This window comes from Sinohyriopsis cumingii, chromosome 3, assembly GCF_028554795.1.
Source record: "Sinohyriopsis cumingii isolate HCF-2022 chromosome 3, ASM2855479v2, whole genome shotgun sequence".
NCBI lineage: Eukaryota > Metazoa > Mollusca > Bivalvia > Unionida > Unionidae > Sinohyriopsis > Sinohyriopsis cumingii.
In genome coordinates this window covers 118,892,615-118,905,190 of record NC_142963.1, presented here as the reverse complement: position 1 = coordinate 118,905,190, position 12,576 = coordinate 118,892,615, and positions in this window count along the sequence as shown.

The following is a 12,576-nucleotide window of genomic DNA, read 5'->3' as shown; positions in this document are numbered from 1 at the left end:
ATTGGACCCGTGGCGGCGCGGGAAAGGGGATGGGATAGTTACAAAGGGGCATTTGCCACTCAGGTACCAGGCTATGGGAGCGCCGTCATCAGCTTTTTACCTTTCGCAGCTGAAATGTTCAAAGTATTTCACCTTCATCTTAGTCTAGCGGGGACAATTCTTCACGAAACTTATATTTAGGAATGGAGGTAGAAGGGCGGAGGTTAGCAGCTGACATAGAAACTGTTCTCTGTAGAAAACTAAGGGGGCCACTAAACAACATCCCCCCCCCGAGGTACCGAACCCTCGCGCTAGTAGTGAAGGGGGATACCCTACGTACAATGGGAATTAGCATTACAGAACCCCTTGGGACAATCTACGTACAATGGAAATTTAACATGGCGAAAAATCGTGGGTCAATCTACGTACAAGGGGAATTAACATGGGAATAAATCGTGGGTCAATCTACGTACAAGGGGAATTAACATGGGAATAAATCGTGGGACAATCTACGTACAAGGGGAATTTAACATGGGAATAAATCGTGGGTCACTTTACGTACAAGGGGAATTTAACATGGGATATTTTTTTTTTTAAATTTTAAAAAAAGGGGTAGGCAATGGAAAAACTATCTCTTTTCGAGAAATATGGGGCCCTGAAAAGGGCCTTTGGGTTTTCTTCTGCTTCTAATTTCTTCTTTTTCTCCACCAACTTCTTATTTTATCTCCAACACTCTTTCTCTTCTTTTTTTTCTCCTCCTCTTCTTTCTTCTCTTCCTCCTCTTCTTCTTTCTTCCTCTTCTCATTTTCTTCTTCTTTTTCAATTTTTTCGTTCCATGTTCTTATTCTTATCTTTTCCTCTTCATCCTCCTTCTCCTCCTTTATTTCCTTCATCACACCACTAATCTTGTCCTTTGCTTTTCTTAAGTTGTTAATTTCCATCTTTACACGATGGGGACTATAGGAATAATGGTCTTCAACGAGTCTTATTAGCATCTGTTCCATTATTCCTAAGTTGTCTAAAACGTCTTGTAAGTTTTGTATTTTGTCCATTTGGTTTGACGCCATCTTCTTTTTATTCTTTGCAGAATGGTTTGAACAACTAACACTGTGGGTTCTTATAGTGAAAGCGCGAACGTGAAGGAAAACATCCCCCTAAAAAACATAAAATCTATCTTACCTAGATCATGACCCAACAACGCGCGGACGTGAAGGAAAACATCCCCCTACTTTTTTCATTTCATATAATAAAACCCTAACTATACTCTTCACATACGTTAAGAAACCCATAATCTACTATTCACACAAACATAACTGAGCTCTTACAAACACACAAACACATACCCTCACATTTTTTATTTTCACATTACTCTACCTACACACATTGGCAAATGGATCATTATTTCTTTTCTAGAGTATTGGGTAGCCCTGAAAAGGGCTGTTTTTTGAACTCCTGATGCACCTATCTAATGGTTGCACCTTCCTGGCCTGGCGCCGCACACGCATCTTCTTCCCCAGTCTTCTTTCACCTTTCTTCTGGGGAGCGCAGAGGGAGGATGATTCGCTTCAACACCCCAATCCTCTGTTTCGGGAATATTGAACGACATCCTCTCTTCTCTTTTCTTTTCCTCTTCTTCCCTCTCTCTTCTCTCCTCCTCTTCCTTCTTTACTCTTGCTTCTTCTACTATAGCCTCTGCTGATAGTTCGTTTACTATGCGCCTGACATATTCCAGGTGCATCTGGAGTTCTAACAGTTTCACTATTCTGCTATTCATTCTTCTGGCTGTGTTGATCAATCAACAAGGGTAGCTAGACTGCCCAGCGAGTTTCAATTTATAGTCAAAGCGCGGACGTGATGGAAAACATCCCCCTAATAACATAAAATTGATCTTACCTAGATCGTGACCAAAATCAACAACAACGCGCGGACCTAAAAGAAACACTCACTCACTTTTTTATGCTACCCATCACTATTGTAAAATTTTTTATAAATCACTTCAATAGACTATCCACATACTCAAAGCAATCCAATCTAACCCCAAATCTACACCTCAAACAGCCCTAAAAAACCCAGACATCATTTTAATCTACTATCCTCACCAACCTACTATCCTCACCAACCTACTTTATCACTTACAAACACAAACACACAAACACATACCCTCACATTTTTTAAAAAAGAGTTAGTGTTTATTTTCACACTACTCTACCTACACACATTGGCAAATCGATCGTTATTTCTTTTCTAGAGTATTGGGTAGCCCTGAAAAGGGCTGTTTTTTTGTTTTGCTATGGCAATCTTTTTTTAGTTTCTAAGAATGCGATGTCCTCTGAGGATAGACTTTCTGGCGATAGGTCTGCTTCTTCGGAAAGAGAAGAAGAACTCTTTGGTGTCGATACGACAATCGACAAAGCCTCTGTCAGCTTCAGGTTGCTGCTGCTGCTGTTGCTGTTGTTGCTGCTGTTGCTGCTGTCTCTGAAGTCTGTACTTCTCTGTCCATTCTTCTTTTTCCCTGTTCATTTCTTCTCTGAAGAGCTCTTCTATCAGGTCTTCAGTGATTTTTAACATTCTCACATTCTCTATTTCTTCTGGCTTCGGTATGAGACTGTGTCTGACCCTATGCAGATTCACGTAGGCTTCGTTGAGCTTAGCTAGTTTGGAGCACATCTTCTTAGGAGGATGAGTCGACAATGGATGGCTAGACTGGGAACAACCCGGTTCTTAAAGTCAAAGCGCGGACGTGAAGGAAAACATCCCCACACGGTTTTTCGAGCCGCAACGTTCATGAGAGGGATAGTAAGAAATGAAAGAGCATCAATCCAACATTCTTATAGCTAAACAAACCACAAAAGCATTTTTTCAAAACACAACATTTTTTATTCATAAATCACTTAACACTAAACAACAACTCTAACATTTTTAACAATAATCCAACACTATAACATCAAATAATTTTTTTTCAAATCACAAACATTTTTTCTCATTTTACAACCTACTTTAAACAGGGCTGACAACGTTGTGAATGAAATTGTGATTTCCACTGTTGGAAATCATTAGGCCATTGATGGACACTACGTTTCCTAGCTTGAGACAAAAGATAAGCATAATGGTCACAGAACCATCGATCTACTTTCACATCGTTTCTTGAAGAAGAACGAGGATCAAAATGAGTGACTAAATGTTCTAAGGAATAGCCCAGGCTGCGATGATGCAGAAAATACACACAGTACTGTCCACACACCAAGGAATATGTGCCTTGTAATTTCACATTATTGAATCGGGTGGTTTGAGCATTTCTTCTCATAAAGTCGATGATATCGTCTTCCAAAGGGGGCAATCCGTACGAATCGAAATATTCCACACAGCCTTCTTGAGGAAAGTAGACGGCTACCCAGTGGGTTCCTGGGAGATGACTGTCGTCCGTGTTGATCACGTAAGCTTGATGGTCTTTAGGTTTGCGATGAGGGAGTTCATCTTTAGCACAGACGACAGGATTCCAAGAAGACGTATACGAGCTGTGGTTCAAAAGGTAATAAAGTTCCCAGGTATCCATTTGTGTTTGTTTTCTTCTTCACAGGTAATAATAAGTCGTCAATTCGATCCTGACTTTTTGCTTGAAAATGTTTGACGAATAAACGGTTATTCGTTCTGTTTCCTCACTCTGATTCAGGAGAGCTTCGATACGATGGATCTCTTGAGTGGTTAATGGTGGACAAGAATGTTCACGCAAGTCTTTATACCACTGGTGCAACACGTCTTTGTTCGAGATGAGACTCCAAGCTTCGTCCAGATACTCGTCCAATTTTTCTTCTTGACTCAACATCAGGCATATATCGTGTTGAATTTGACTGGGATGATCGTTTTGACATCCATAGCAATTTTTCTTGATCAATTCCGTCATTTTGTCGACCAAGTGTTTGGCAAAACAGGAGACTAAATGGGCTTCTTGTTCTGGCCATCTTGACTTCATCATGTCAACTTCTTCGTCTTTATCTTGAGATTCTTCTCCTTCCACGGTCTCCTCACATTCCATCTCCAAAGTTTCTCCACTTTGTAAAGAGGGATAACAGTCTTCCATGATTTCTAGTAATATAGAATGACTTCTCTCAAACTGTTGATTTCTATGGTATTATCGAATTCTGCATACAGGATGACGTTCACGGTCTTGTCCAGTGGCTTTGTAAACTGAAGTTCCACACGAATCTGGCCAGATTTTATAGGGTGGAAATGTCCCTCGTCGCTGCCTTGGTCTGGAGTGAAATCGAAAGCCCACAAAGCGTAGCCTCCGTCATAATCGTCGTACGTAATGCCGTGACTGGTGTTGGTTCCTAACTGTTCCGTGGCTTCGTACAGGGACAAGTACGATCTCAAGTAATTCTTCTGGGCAAAGTCGGGTTCGAAAGGTCGGGTACACAAGGTCTTGCCATCGCGACTGACTTCGATCTTGGACACGTTGAAGTGATGAAAGTTGAAAGGATTTTTTTCGAAGTGTCCGTTGAAGGCTTCATTCTCGACCATACCAAGGATCAAACGTTTGGGTAACTGTCCTTGGAACAGATGATCTTCGATCATGGATTGATGGTTACGGGAAATGGTGAACGTTTTCACTTCCACACGTCGGATGGGATACTTGGCGGTTGTTCTGCTCAACGTTTGACTGATGTCGTTACCTACTTTGGGTAACACTTCTACGCGTCGTACGTAGAGTTTGGCTTCTAGGATTTTGCTTTTGGGATTGCCACCAGTAGTAGCCTCCTCATGAGCCAACAAATGGAAAGCGGCACTGCTACGATTCAGTCTCAGGCGAACATTCACTCCGTTTAGCAAATATTTCTCTTGCAACCACATGTCCAAATGCAAACGATCCATCAGTTCTAAACTCTGTCCATCTTTGATTCTGTTTCTTCGTTCTACAAATCCCTCATTGGTGGTTGTTTTTAATTTGGGGTCAGGCTCAAAACCTGTTTCATTAAATTCGCCCGCTTCGTCAGGTTGCCACAGCACACAGGCATTGAGATGAGAATCCTTGGCATCTATTCCGTACGTCAAGAGATTTTCCAGGTAGGCACGGTAAGGGTAAGTATCCATGCTGCTGCTAACCAGTTTGTTGTTCAAGTACAAGTCCACTGAGCTGAACAAGGAATGCATGAAATTGTTGATGGGAGCTACTTTCTCTTCGCCGTTTATAGTATCTCCTCCCTTATCTAGAACTTTGACTTTTAAGTACAAGTAACTGCTATTCAAATCGATGTAATCTTCGGGTTGTCCTTTGATTTCAAACTCGATGGGAGCGGAATCGGTCAATGTGGAGATGGGGTGAAATTCCACCCATTGGGATTCTTGCATGGTCATCATGGTGGGGGGCATGGCAAACAGATCCAGTTCCGTCTTGGAACAGGCGCAAGACTCTCGGTGCATCATTTTGTTCTATGTTTCAATAATCGAAAACGTCTAAGTCTCGAACGGTTCTTCTTTTCTTGGCCTTTCTCGCTTGAAGTCTGGTGAAAGGGTGTTTTCTTCGTCGTCTCTTTCTGCCTTGTCCTTGCTGAATGCCTGACTCGGTAGCGTGCAGGGCATTTATAGGTGTGTCTCGTCGGCCCAAAATGTCTTTTCCCGTTTACAGCAAGACATTTTTGCCTGCCCTCATGAAGGCTTCTTTAGGGTTTTGTTTGTCGATGATGACATTTTGGAGAAATTCTTTGCCTTGTGTCAGTGCCGCATCTTTCAAGGCGTGCAGTCCTCGTGTCACCATCGGTTTCAACACCGGGGCCACCGAACGAAAGGCCGATTTTAACATATCTCCTAAACCGTGTCCTCGTTGTCGAGCCACCCCTTGGTACACTGGATACATGACTTACTTACGAGTCGTGAGAGAACCGTTTTCGAAAATGGAGTTTCACCGTGACTTTTCCTTTGGTGAATGGAATATTTTGTCCCAAATCTCCTTTTATAGTAATGTTGACCGTGTCCAAATACGACTTGCTGACCGGCAAATAGTGAGGATGGACAAATTCGCGGTGGACGTGGTAAGTGTTTCCACCTTCCTCGTCAGCGTTTGTGGCAGAATCCACTTTGAAAGGAATGACACGCAGTAACGGTACGGAGGTGTGTCCCACCACGTTGTATTCCACCGCATCGGAATACACAAACATCAAATTCAGTCCTTGGTTCAGATCTACCGGGGTACGAAAATGCTTGACAAAAGTATCGTTGTCGTAAATGATTGGTAATTCTTTTAATTTCTTCCTCATCTCCATGTCACCGCCCAACATGTCAAACAAGTGATCATAAAAATGGAAACCCATGATTTTTTCCCCCTCAGGAAATTTCATCAGGAAGCGACGAGCTACTTTGTGGTATTCCAGGGTGACAGTTTTGGCCTTGAAAGTCTTAAAAGCATCCCCAAACACGCCATTAAACTTGGTGGCTATGGTGCTGACCAAATGTTGACCACTAAAATAATAGGTTGAGGGAATGAACAACTCATAGTTGGTCCACTTTGGATTGACTTTGTTTTGTTTTTTATGGGGATATTTGCTATTGTCATTCATCCACTTTTGCAATGTATCGTCATAAACTTCCACCTCAAATTTATTTTGATCAGCAACGACATTGACGACTTGGGTCGGGTGAATCATTTCTACTAAAGCCACTTCCCAATGGGCTTCGTGATCTAAGGGGATGGCTTGAGGTAATTTGGCTGTGTAACAGCACAACGTGTTATTGGGAAACACCTCCATGGAACTGTCACTGGGTAAGGTTAAGTAAAATTGGTTTTGGTGACTCATAATTCCAGAGTTCTGTGGCTGTCCGAGGGGTTAGTGGATGTCAGAGGCGTGTCTCCGCCCAAAATGGGGTTCTGGTTGTGGTTGTTGGAGTGGTGACTGGCACTGGCACTGGACACAACGTTCCCGTTCGAGGAGAATTTCAGGGAGGGATTGGGAAGCAGGTAACCGATGCAACTGCTCAATAAAATGGTCCACAATTGTTTGTCTCCTTGTTGCAAACTCAAATTGGCAATGGCTGCCCCGATGACACAATACACCACGAAGATTTGGCAGAAAAAGACGATTTGCGTTTTAGGCACACGTTCTCCACACCACACCCACAAGGGTTGTTTTTGTAAATCTTGCACAGAAGAACTAGGGGAAGAAGGACTGGTTCACGTAGCTGCGTCTGCTGCTGTGTGAAAGGGCATGATGGTCACTTCTTCTTTTTATAGTCGATGACTTGCGAAGCGTCGATCCAAGAATCGAAACTGGGTGGATATCCTTTCCAACGTACTTTGACTTCTTTGACACGTCGTTTGCCCACTTTACGGGTTCTGCGCTCGAGAATGCTTTCGATGTCGTACACGTCGTCTTCTTTTTTGGTGACACGTTGTAACTCGGGCAAATAAAACGTTCCTTTGAGTACTTCTCCGTTCATGTCTTCCAATTTATAGACGGCAGGATGACGGCCATGTACTCGTCCAGTGACGCGAAACAGTTCGGTCGTCCAGTTAGGTAAGTAACCTTTGTCGAAAGTGCGTTTGCTTTTGCCAATGCGCACCCAATCTCCTACGGTCAACTCTCCACTTTTCTTGGGGACAGCCCTCGTCGGGGACGTACCGAACAGACGCTCAAACACCAGCACTTCGTTGTCGGGAGTCACGTCTTGCGGGGCACGTCCGATGCTTCGATGGTAAGATTGGTTGTACGCTTGCACCAGGTGCGGTAAGATGTCGATGTACTTCAGAGTGTGGTGATGCGTAAAATATTTCCACATGCGTTCTTTCAAAGTGCGTTGAAAACGTTCCACGATGCTGGCTTTGGTTTCGGGATTCTCGGTGGTAAAAAAATGAATGTCACGTTTCTTTAATTCTTTTTGGAAAGCTTGGTTCAGAAATTCGGTGCCTTTGTCCGTTTGCCATCGAAGAGGGTGACGACCGCTTTGTTTCAACACCCGTTGCAGGGCTCGCACTAACTCGCTGCTCGATTTGGAAGTCAAAGGCACGACCCAGGCAAATTTGGAAAAGACGTCGATGACACAAAACAAATATTTGTAGCCACGATTGTAGCTGGCCAAATGAGAGACATCGGCTAAATCGGCTTGCCATTGATGATCGATGCCTTCCACTCGGGTGCGACTTCTGGCAAACTTGCGTCGAATGGGTTTGTGCAAAGTGTAGGTAGCTTGTTCTTGTAACCATCGTTGCACTTGAGGTAAACGGAGACTTTTCAGTCGCGTTTTGGTAGCACGATACAATTTTTGAACTCCTGCGTAACCTGCAGGATGCGAGGGATCGTAGTAAATGCTGGCTAAGACTTTTTCCATTTTTTTTGTGTGTTAATAAGTCACCCACTCTTCGGTGATGCTACTTTGGGTGGGACGAAAGGGTGGTTTGGAAACGGATTTACGTGTCCGATGGGCTACGGGAGTAGAAGTCGAAGGTAGTGGTGGAGGTGGAGGTGGCAATGGAATGGCTTTGGTTTTCTTTTCTTTTTTCGCTTCTGGTTTCCCTTCTTTCTTTTTCACTTCTGTCGAAGGAGGCGTGGACATCATCTTTTTAACCCAAGCTTTCATTTCTTCTCGTTGGGGTGTGGGGGACGGGGTCAACAAGGATGCTGCAATCTTACTCGAAATGGGAGCTGCTGACGGTGTTTGAAACACTTCGCGCATCTCTTCTTCCTCAGGTCTTTGTGGGGTAGCATCTCTGGTGACCCTTGGGGATGGTAGTGGTGGTGGTAATGATGATGATGGTGCTGGACTTTTCATCAAGGTCTTAAAATCTTTCAGAGTGGGTAAAGCTGTTTCGTCTAAAGCTTTCTGGTGAAAGAGTTGCAGTCTTTGCAAGAGTTGACCGTACTTTTGCTATTTTTCTGTTTCGGACAAATCTTGGCGATCCATCAAGGATTGCAATTCGTGTTGTAACTGGGACATCTCGCTCAAATTGGGATTGGGAGGTAAATGCGGGGTGCGTTGTTCTTGCCACCGATGGTATTCCATCCATCGTTTGTAAGGCACTAAAGCTAGTTTTCGTCCTTCCATGGGGTTGTCAGGGGTCGATTCTGAGATCTTGGATCTTCCGAGGCCTTTTTATCTTGCTCCCACCAGTCCTCCCAACATGGTTCCCAAGACTCCTTTCAGTATGGGGCCTAACAAGAGAGGTAAAATGCCTCCACGTTGGACCAACATCTTCTTTTTTTGACGAATGGGAATTTTCTTTCGAACCATTTGGCGAAGAACGTGACGATGTTTGCCTAAGCATTGTTTCTGGTGTTTGGACAAAGGGATCGTGCCTTTCAAAACGTTCAAACAACATTCGCACACGGTATCGATGACCTCTTTGGAGGCCGTTTGAATGAGTTTTTTTCGTAGGGGTGAAGAAGCTTTGGACAGGACAGATAACATGTCCCCATGTTTTGCTAAACGTGGTGGCAGTCCTTTCCTTTTCTTTCCTTGGGGTTTTCTGGAGGGTGACATTTTTGCTTGTGGGTTCCGGGACATTCACCGAACAGACACTAACGTCGATGACTTAACGCACACCCTTTTATCTTTTTTTTGGGACTATCGCTTTGTCATAAAGGTGACAATGTTTTTCCCAAAATCGCCAAGGAATCCTCCCCTTTGTTGACGCCTCTTTTTCTTGGAACGACTGTGTCTTTTCTTAGGGTAATGTCGATGCTTGGCTAAGCGCTTTGTCGGATGACGCGTCTGCCTTTGTCTCTTTCTTTTGTGGCTTCTTGGAGGTGACATCTTTTTACAAGTTCACTGATACCCCGACTTGGTCACAGGCTCTTTTTATACTGGAACGCGTCGCCACTGATTGTCTTTACGTTTTATCAGTTTGAGGACAGGCATGACACGTCGTGCAGGGGTACGCAACGGACTAAATCGAGCCAGTTCTTGCTTGGACAAATCCAGTAAACTTTGTAACATGCCCGATCTTTCTTGGACTTTGATTTTGGGAGAAGGTACTTTGTGAGCAGCAGCCACTGCCACTAAATTGGAGGGTCCTGCCACTGGGAAAGTTCTTTTGGGGGTCATCAACGGAGATGTTCTTGGTGTGATCAACGTCTCCAAGTACTCTTCAGTTCTGGGTATCATCAACGGAGAAGTGGATGAACGTGAGGATGCCGGAGACGCAGTCACTGCCGTGGCAGGTCGTGGTTTGCGAGTGTAAGGTTGCGTCCTGGCCGAAGTGCCTCTCTTGCGACTAGTTTTCTTCTGTGGACTTTTCTTTTTCTGGGGACTTTTTCTCTGTTTCTTTTTCTGGGGGCTTCTTTTCTTTTTCCGGGGTGGTGGTGTCTGGTAAGAGGAGGGTCCTGCCACTGGAGAAGTTATTCTTCTTGGGGACCTGGTCTTTTTCTTTTTCTTCTTGGGGCTTCGTTGGACTTTTGTCTTGGGGATAACTTTGGGGGCATTAGGATCCCATCTTAAGAGTGAGCGAATGATGACCCCTCCTAGAGTACCGCTCCCTCCAGGTTTCAAAATGATTTGTTTTTTGGTTTGAGTGTCGATGCGGGGATCGGCCAGTTGGACCAAAGCGACTTTGTTTCGATCGAAAAAGCGTTTGGTTTGATGAGGAATCTGAATGATTCCTTGGAGTAATTGACGTGCCGTCACCGTGAACCATCGTAAGACTTCTTTGAGACTAGCTTCTAAGACACGGGCTCGTGTTTGTGGATCTTTTTCTCGACTGATGCCATACAAGGCACGAATCAATTTGACGGGAAGATGCGACTGAAGGGACGTCATGTTCACACTGTGTGAGACAGACGAAAAAGGGTCTGAGGTTTTTATAGATTTTTTGATGGGGAGTGAAATGAAGTCGAGGACGGAGACGTGTACAGGACAGGCCCTCCGTCTTGGCACCAGTGGTGAAACAAGTGGGTACGAAATCGCAAATCCTCGGGGGTCGTAGGTTTCAAATCGACGAGTAAATAGGCGTGTGGCGTTTGAGTGGCATCGTCGTACGCCTGAGTCAGCCAAGGCGTTCCTAACTGTTTGGCTAAGACTTGCACTTGCGATTTATCTCGAGGGCTTTTAAACAAGACCACGTAATGCGCATTGAGACTGATGGTGCGATGGTCTTTACTTTGTTGAAACAAATTTTGGGTGATGTAAATGACACTGGCATTACGGTGATGCCCTTTGCGCGTGAACCACAATTTAATTTCTTCTTCGTCTTCTCCTAACATGTCGTCGAAAATGACCAAATGGGTTTGACGGGAGTCAGAGACGATGCCGTCGTCTTCTTTAGGAATGCCTTCCACAAACACGATGGAATCGCCTTGACTTTCTCGCAAGAGGCTGTACGCCGATTGCCACTCTTTGTAACACCACACGATCCGTTGAGGGGGTCGATCGATCAAATGATGTTTATGTTCGATCAAACGTTTGACGAATTCGGTTTTGCCTGAACCGCTAGGTCCAGCAATGAGCATGTTAAAGGGATGGCGAAGATACAAAGCCTCCCAACTGGCACGATCTAAGTGTTCGTCGATGACTTTGACAGTAGAGGAAGAGGGAGCAGAGACAGTAGAGGTAGCCATGGTGTGAGAAATGTCACTTGTGACACGAAAACGAACAAGACAAGAGTTTATATACTTTTTCAGAACACGTTTTTTGAATGTTTTTTTTCAAACATGAATACGAAAGACAAAAATACATAAAAGCCAAAGGCTTAAGTACAAGGATAAAAGGCACATGATAACGATGAACGTGGAATAAACACAAATGTCTGTACAACATGTTTTGGGTAATGTTCTAACCAGTTCTATAGTAGGGGGTAAGGTCACACAAGTGTCCTCCCGAAAGGGTCTTTCAGGTCTGTCCACGACAGTCCTGTCCTGGGTGACGGGTTCTTCTGGCACCGTCACTAACACGGGTTGAAAAGTAACTTTTTTCCTTGAACAACTCTCGTGCATACTGGGCCACTTCTTGGGTCCAAGCCTCAAAATCCCATTCTTTCCAGGCACGGACATCTGTCCAATGGGGATGTAAGTCACAAGCTACACACACATCGTCATACACGTCTTGGGTAGCTAAAAGTTGATGAATCTTTTTTTCCCGTAGAGGTCGAGAAGTATCCAGATGAAAACGCAAGGCTTTGAGCAAAAGGAGTTTTTCGTGACCATTTAAGGCCATGGAGGTGGTAAGTTCTGATCGTAAAGAGTCCACAAAGAATCGGCTGGTAAACGAAATCCCAGAAAACAAGTCACTAAGACACACACCACTTGTCGTCCCAAATTGAATGGATACAGTTCTTGTAATAATCGATGGTAATGATCCACGGTTTGAATATGGTCATTGAGTTCCTTCCACGGAATCTGTTGGATGACATGTGACATAAGTCGTGGCATGGCAGCCTGTTTTTATAGTCTCTTTGTTTCGGAAACAATACACGTACTTTCTAGCCAGAGATCTTCGTTCTCCAGTAGGGAATCTAAATCTTGCATACTGTAACCGAAACTTCAGAGTTCGTTTAGAAGTTTCCTCTTCCTCTAAGTAGATTCCACGTAAAATATGTTGATAATCCTTTAACTTGTCTTCCTCAATGTATTGCTGTAGGTGAATCTCGAAGTAACCAAAATAATGAACATTTCGATCATT